The sequence below is a fragment of the Callospermophilus lateralis genome, unplaced genomic scaffold (genome assembly GCF_048772815.1).
Source record: "Callospermophilus lateralis isolate mCalLat2 unplaced genomic scaffold, mCalLat2.hap1 Scaffold_82, whole genome shotgun sequence".
Lineage (NCBI taxonomy): Eukaryota > Metazoa > Chordata > Mammalia > Rodentia > Sciuridae > Callospermophilus > Callospermophilus lateralis.
Window position 1 is genome coordinate 7,122,501 of NW_027516260.1, and position 5,919 is coordinate 7,128,419.

At 53.1% G+C, this 5,919-nt stretch overlaps 1 pseudogene; it reads left to right on the top strand.

The window, feature by feature from the left end:
* LOC143641007 (transcription factor COE3-like) overlaps positions 1-1,139 on the top strand; it is a 79,997-nt pseudogene extending 78,858 nt beyond the window's left edge.
* The last annotated feature ends 4,780 nt before the right edge of the window (positions 1,140-5,919 follow it).

Here is a 5,919-nt window from a genome sequence, read left to right on the forward strand (position 1 = left end):
CTTGCTCACTAGTATTCTTCAGCTCGGCCTTTGCTTTATAAAACATTTAATAGTTTACTTTAAACACATCAGCATGCTGATCTACAATTGCCCTTTGTGAGCCGCCTGGAGGAAGGCCCGCCTTTCCTCCCATGGCGGGCTGGCAGGACTCGCGGCCAGCGGCAGCTGGCGTGGCCGGTCAGGGTGCTGAGGTCTCTATTCTCTGTCTTGTGCGAGCAGCCACTCTGTGCATCAAGGCCATCAGTCCTAGTGAAGGCTGGACCACGGGGGGGGGGGGCACCGTGATCATAATCGGAGACAACTTTTTTGACGGTCTACAAGTTGTGTTCGGAACTATGTTGGTGTGGAGTGAGGTAAGCCTTTGGGCTGTCGCTGCCTCTGCCGACTTCCCTGCTGGCCGCCAGGGGTGGGTGGAAGCCAGGCACCTACGGCGAAGTTCCCTTTGGTGGGGGGTTCCTCCTGTGGAGGGGGCTTCTCCTGTGGGTGGGTACGGGTGCCCCTCACTCTGCAGCTCTGGGGTTTTAAGCCTGCCGTAGTGTCCGGGAACAATTAGTGCTGGAATTACTGGAGGCAGGTCTGAGAAGACATGTGGTGGCAATTTTCCTATGAATGATGCCCTGTGGCCTTTCCTGCAAACTAAACCCGGGATCGTTTGCAGATATTTTTCTTAAAGAACCATAGGCCCCAACTCTCTGGGTGACAGCTAGGAGGGAGCATTCCAAGACGACGGTCCAATTTGTGGTCATTTTGGTAATTATATCCAACTGGCAATTGTTCGCCTCTCAGGGCCAGCGCCACTGAACGCCTGTTCCTGTGTGGTTTCTGCCCCGTGCCATCCGGGTGCAGACCCCGCCGCGGCACATCCCTGGAGTTGTTGAAGACACCCTCTCCTACAAGTCCAAGCAGTTCTGCAAAGGCTCTCCTGGGTGCTTTGTCTACACCGGTGAGTTCATGGCTCCAGCCCCTGTGGAGCAGTGTGGGTGCTTCTCCCCAGAAGGAGACTCTTGGGAGGGCATCTTGGGGTCTTGGGGGCAGGTGCAGGCCTAGGAGGACCTGTAAGCCCTGTGGGCCTATGCTGGTTGTGTTAAATGTGCGGTGCCCGTGTCTTCACCCAAAATTGTGCAGTATTCCGTGTATAGCACTTGCAGCCACGTGACCTTGGTACCAATCCCCTCTGTGGGCCATAGCCTCCCACACACCCCATAAGATGAAGTGGTGGAGGGACTACTGTCAGTAACAGCAGTAGCCCCTACTCCATCAGAACAGTGGCCTGCGTGCCCACCTGCATGCTAGGGTCCTCTGCCCACCTCATCTCCCCAGCTCTGCCTTGTGATGTTGCCACTGTGTAGCTGCCCAAATTCGGACTCAGACGCCTGTTACACACCCAGCAAACAGGAGCCTCTGTGTGAGTTGGGTCCCTGCTCTGATCTGGGGTCCTAGACCCTGCAGGGTCCTGCTTGAAGGGGTTCTGTATTCTTCGAAGGTGCTGGGCAAGCTCAGGGCAGCAGTAAGGGCGGCCCTTGTGGTCCCCATGTTTGGTTCAAGGCTGTCTTACACAAGGCTTTGCCACATAAGTGCTCAATTGACACAATCTGTTTGAGAAGTGCCATGAGCAAACTTCTCCTGGAGGTGTGTCTGCATCCTGGGTTCTAGTCCCAGGCAGCTCCACAGGCTGTGACACTAGAGGAAGGCTTCTGGCTCTGGACAGTATTTGCCAAAGCCCAGTGAAGGGAGAATGGGCGAGTACTCGTTGACTGCTCCTGGCCTTGGAGTGTATGTGTGCAGTGGCAGGTAACCACGCCTGTGTCCTGGTGGCTGCAAGGTCCATGGCAGGGGACAGCAGGGGGCACTGGGCTTGACACCTGCTCTGCCCCATCTGAAGGTGCCCTGGAGAGGCCTCGTCTCCCTCTGGTGTGCTGTCCCCTCTCTGGAAGGTGTAACACAGGGTGCTGAAGCCCCTGCCTTTGCAGCCAAGGGAGGGTCATGGCAGTTACTCAGTCTCCTCCCTTTCCAGGAGCACAGGAGACAATATATAAGGCTACCCCTCCCCAGACCACAGGGACCCCACAGGCATTCCTGGGCTGGGTCCCTGGAGGCACCAGGTACCCACAGTCCAGTACCTCTATGTGGTCAGTGTGGGATACAAGGCTTGCCCATGCTAGGGGTCATATCCTCCCATGGGACCAGCCCACTGGGGAGCAGGGCCCAGAACTGCTGAATGACATGGGGCAGCAGGCATAGCTGACAGGGCTTCATATTCCTTGCCACCTCTGGGGATCCCTGCAAGATCCAGAGATGAGAGAGATTGACTTCTCCAGATTCTGAGCCCCCCAGTGTATTAAAAAAGACATATCAAAGTGAGAGATTAAAAAATTGAGGCATCTTTTAAATGCTTTTATCAGACAGTCCCCAACTTACAATGCTCAACATAAGAGTCTTCAACTTTGCACTGTGTGTCACAGTGTCCCCAGGTCACCAGTCTGCGTCTCCTCCTCAAGCATGATGGTCAGTAAGTTACCCAAGCTACTCAGCACTTGATTATCAAATAGAATTTGTGTTGGACGATTTAGCCCAACAGTAGGCTCATATAAATACTCAGAGGACATTTGTGGTAGGCGAGGCTAATTGTGAGGCGTGGTGGTGGGTTAGGTGTATTTGAGGAATTTACACGTAGGGCATTTTCAACTTATAAAAACTTTCAGGCATATCGGAACAGAACCGCATTGTAACTTGAGAAACCTTTGCATACTCCAACAAATAGGTGCTTTTGCTGGGTATAAAGGACAACCGCTGTGCGTCCTGGTTCTGGGAGTGGCTGGGGTCAGAACCCTGCCTCGGGCCTGGTAGGGCCTCCCTGGCACCTTTCCCATGGGGCCCCTGGCCTGTGTGAGCTGCAGCCACAGCTGTGCACGTATTCATGGGGACTATTGGTGTGGTCCCACATGTGCCTGAGTCTGTGGCCTTGGCCTAGGCTGTAGCCACAGCAGGTGCTGTGCAAAGATTGGCCAGGTCTTGTAGTGGGACAGCCCTGTGCCCCTGGGTGATGTGAGACCTGGCTTCCTGTCTCCCTACTCCTCTGAGTCCCATTTTTCTGCCCTCCCTTGTGGAGTTTTTGTGAGAACCAGGGGTAAAATCTATACAGTGTCTCTATGTGGCAGGCCCTTGGTGAAGAGTGCCTCATGAAGGACGTTAGTGACATTGAACTTATGTCTAGGTCCATGGGAAGCCGCCTGCATCCTGAGCCCCCTGGAGGTAGAGACATCGATTGATTGTTCCTGAGCCATGTAGTGGCACCTGCACTGTGGCAGGTGTATTTCAGGTGATAGGTGTCCCGAGCAAGCTTCTGTGTCTCAGCCACAACCCGCATTTGCCTAGGGGGACCCAGTGAGCACGTGTCTACATGTGGCAAGACTGATTTGCTCTGCTCAGGAGGATGCTACTTGTTCTCACATCAAACCAGGGGACCGTCTCACTGGGTTCTTTCCTGAGTTCAGATCCTGGCAGATGCAGGTACTTCAGCAGGGAGGTCTGTGTGGCTACTGTCATGGTGGAGAACTTTTTTAAAGAGAAAATATGACAGCAGAGAGGTCCTGCTCCCTTCTCTGTGTTGCCTGTGACCACAGAGAGGTCCTGCTCCCTTCTCTGTGTTGCCTGTGCTGATGATCCTATCCCAGTGCTGCAGAGAAAGGCCCTGGGCTGAACACTTGTAAACAAATGCAAGTGTGCAGGGGGAGGTGCTGCCTGTAACTGGTTGGCAGGCGTCACATGACAGTGGTCCCAAGTCCCTACTCTCTGGGGCCAGTGGGTGGGGAAGTGCAGCTGTCTCTACCACCTGTTGTCCTCTGGCCAGAGGTGATGCCCTCTTTGGCCAGAGGTGCCCTCCCCAGGTGTCTGTGTGTCCCTCACCTCCCCCAAGGGAAGCTGAGTTTGGTCCAGCTGACGGCCTCCCCAGAGGCCTGCCCTCCATTTCTGAATGGTGTTGTGTTCACTCCGAGGCTGGCTGGGCTTGGTGGGCCACACTCCAGGGTCCTGCTGCCCAGGACTCAGGGGTTTCCTCCCGAGCATGGGCACTTTGAAGGAGGCCACGCTGCAGCTCAGCCCTTCCTAGCTGGAAGCTAATTTATTGCCTCCCCCCACACCCCAATTATTAGTGGGAATATACATTTCAAACGCAGTGTAAGGGATACGTGGGGGGGAGCAGTACCTCAGGGAGCAGAGGAGAGGTGGGATCATACCCTGTCTGACCTGGAAGCTTCTGTCTGATTTGCATTGCCCCCAAATTGATGGGGACAACGAGGTAATCACTGGGAGCCACTCCCTGCTGAAAGCTGAGCCTGCCCCACTGGATGTCACGGCATGGGCGCCATCCCTGGGCGTCTGGTTCCCATCAGCATCCCAGGCCCTGGAGGCTGCCGGGATACCCTCACATTTAACCTTCCTGGCGTGGGGCCAGCCACGGGACAGCCGGGCCAGGGGATAATGAACCTGTGTGCAGAGGAGGGGCTGCCCGCCAGCCTGTAGGGGCTGGGAGGGACTTTGCAAAAGGCCTAAATGATCTGTTTACAGTAACCTGAGAAATACCAGATTTTTTCAGAACCAGAACCTATTAGTCAACCCAGAGTGGGCACAGTCAGCCTCTCCTGCCCAGGAAGGGGAGGTGGGCCGAGCTCCACCTGTCCAGCCCCTTCGCCTGCTGCTCTCAACCACTCTCAAGTCACAATTACCTTGGGAGGCTGTGGCAGTTGAGTTGATTAGCACGGTGAATTAAAAGAAGGAGTCACAAATGACATGTCCAGTGCTTCCATACTAGTCCTTAGTATTCCCAGTGCACCTCACCCCTGTTGTAAGAAGGTCAAAAATTAGAGAGAGAGAACAGTTTTCAAGCGGCTAGCACTTAGGAGCAGAATTAACAATCACTGTGTATGTAATTGCCAGTTAATAGTGAATTGCCTTCTAGACTGTAAAATGCAATATAAACGGGTGGGCACTGAAAATTAAATTAATGAGATATTTGCTGCATTTGAAAGCGAGTAGTGCACATTAATAACTGGGTGCAATGCTCATTTTAATATTTGTCTAATAGTGTACCATTTGCTTATTTAATAATAATTAAGATAGTACTGGAATCTCCTACCTGGGAAACCCATGTAGAGGCAGTTGAGCAGTTTGGCATTTGTAACGTCACCAGTAGAAACACATCGAGTTGTTAAGAGTAATAAAAGAAATTATTTTTAAATTAGAATAGAAGCATTACAGTGTTGCTTGATTAAGACAGATTGGAATTTGCATGCCTTCTTCCCCAGAGTGCCGCAGGTCTGTGGTCCCAGCACCCTCCCCATGGCAGTGCCTGGGGGCACAGGGAAGAGGTAGTGGGAGAGACAGGGCCCCCATTCGGGGGTTTATTTCCAGTTCTGTTTGGGAAGGACACCCTTCTGAAGACTGTGAGAAGCCCTGGGCTGGGGGAGCGGGGGCCATGTGCGCCATGTGCTCTGTTTCTGGACATGTGGCTTGAGCGGGCACTTGAGGTCGGAAATGGCTGACAAGCGCTGTTTGCTCGGGCATGTGTGGCACAGGCCGGGTCCTGGCACTGCTGAGCTGTGGTCCGCTGGTGCACCCAGGGGTGGTTTCAGGCCTGCTGCATACACTGCTAGGGGCTGAGGCTTAGGTCACAGAAGCAGAGCCTGAGAAAAAGTGCTTTCATAAAATTATCAACTGGAATAGTTGAACCTTTCTTATTTGTTATAGAAAATGCAAAATAAGTAGCATCTAGCTTTCTTCTTTTAGAGAGGTTTTTAGATAAACAACAGAACGGAAAACTCATAGTGATGAAGACTATTCACAAAAAAATCGTCGGATGCAGTAACGAGCATGTGCAAGAACATGACTCCATGGGTGTGGGTGCCTATGGGGGAGCGTGGG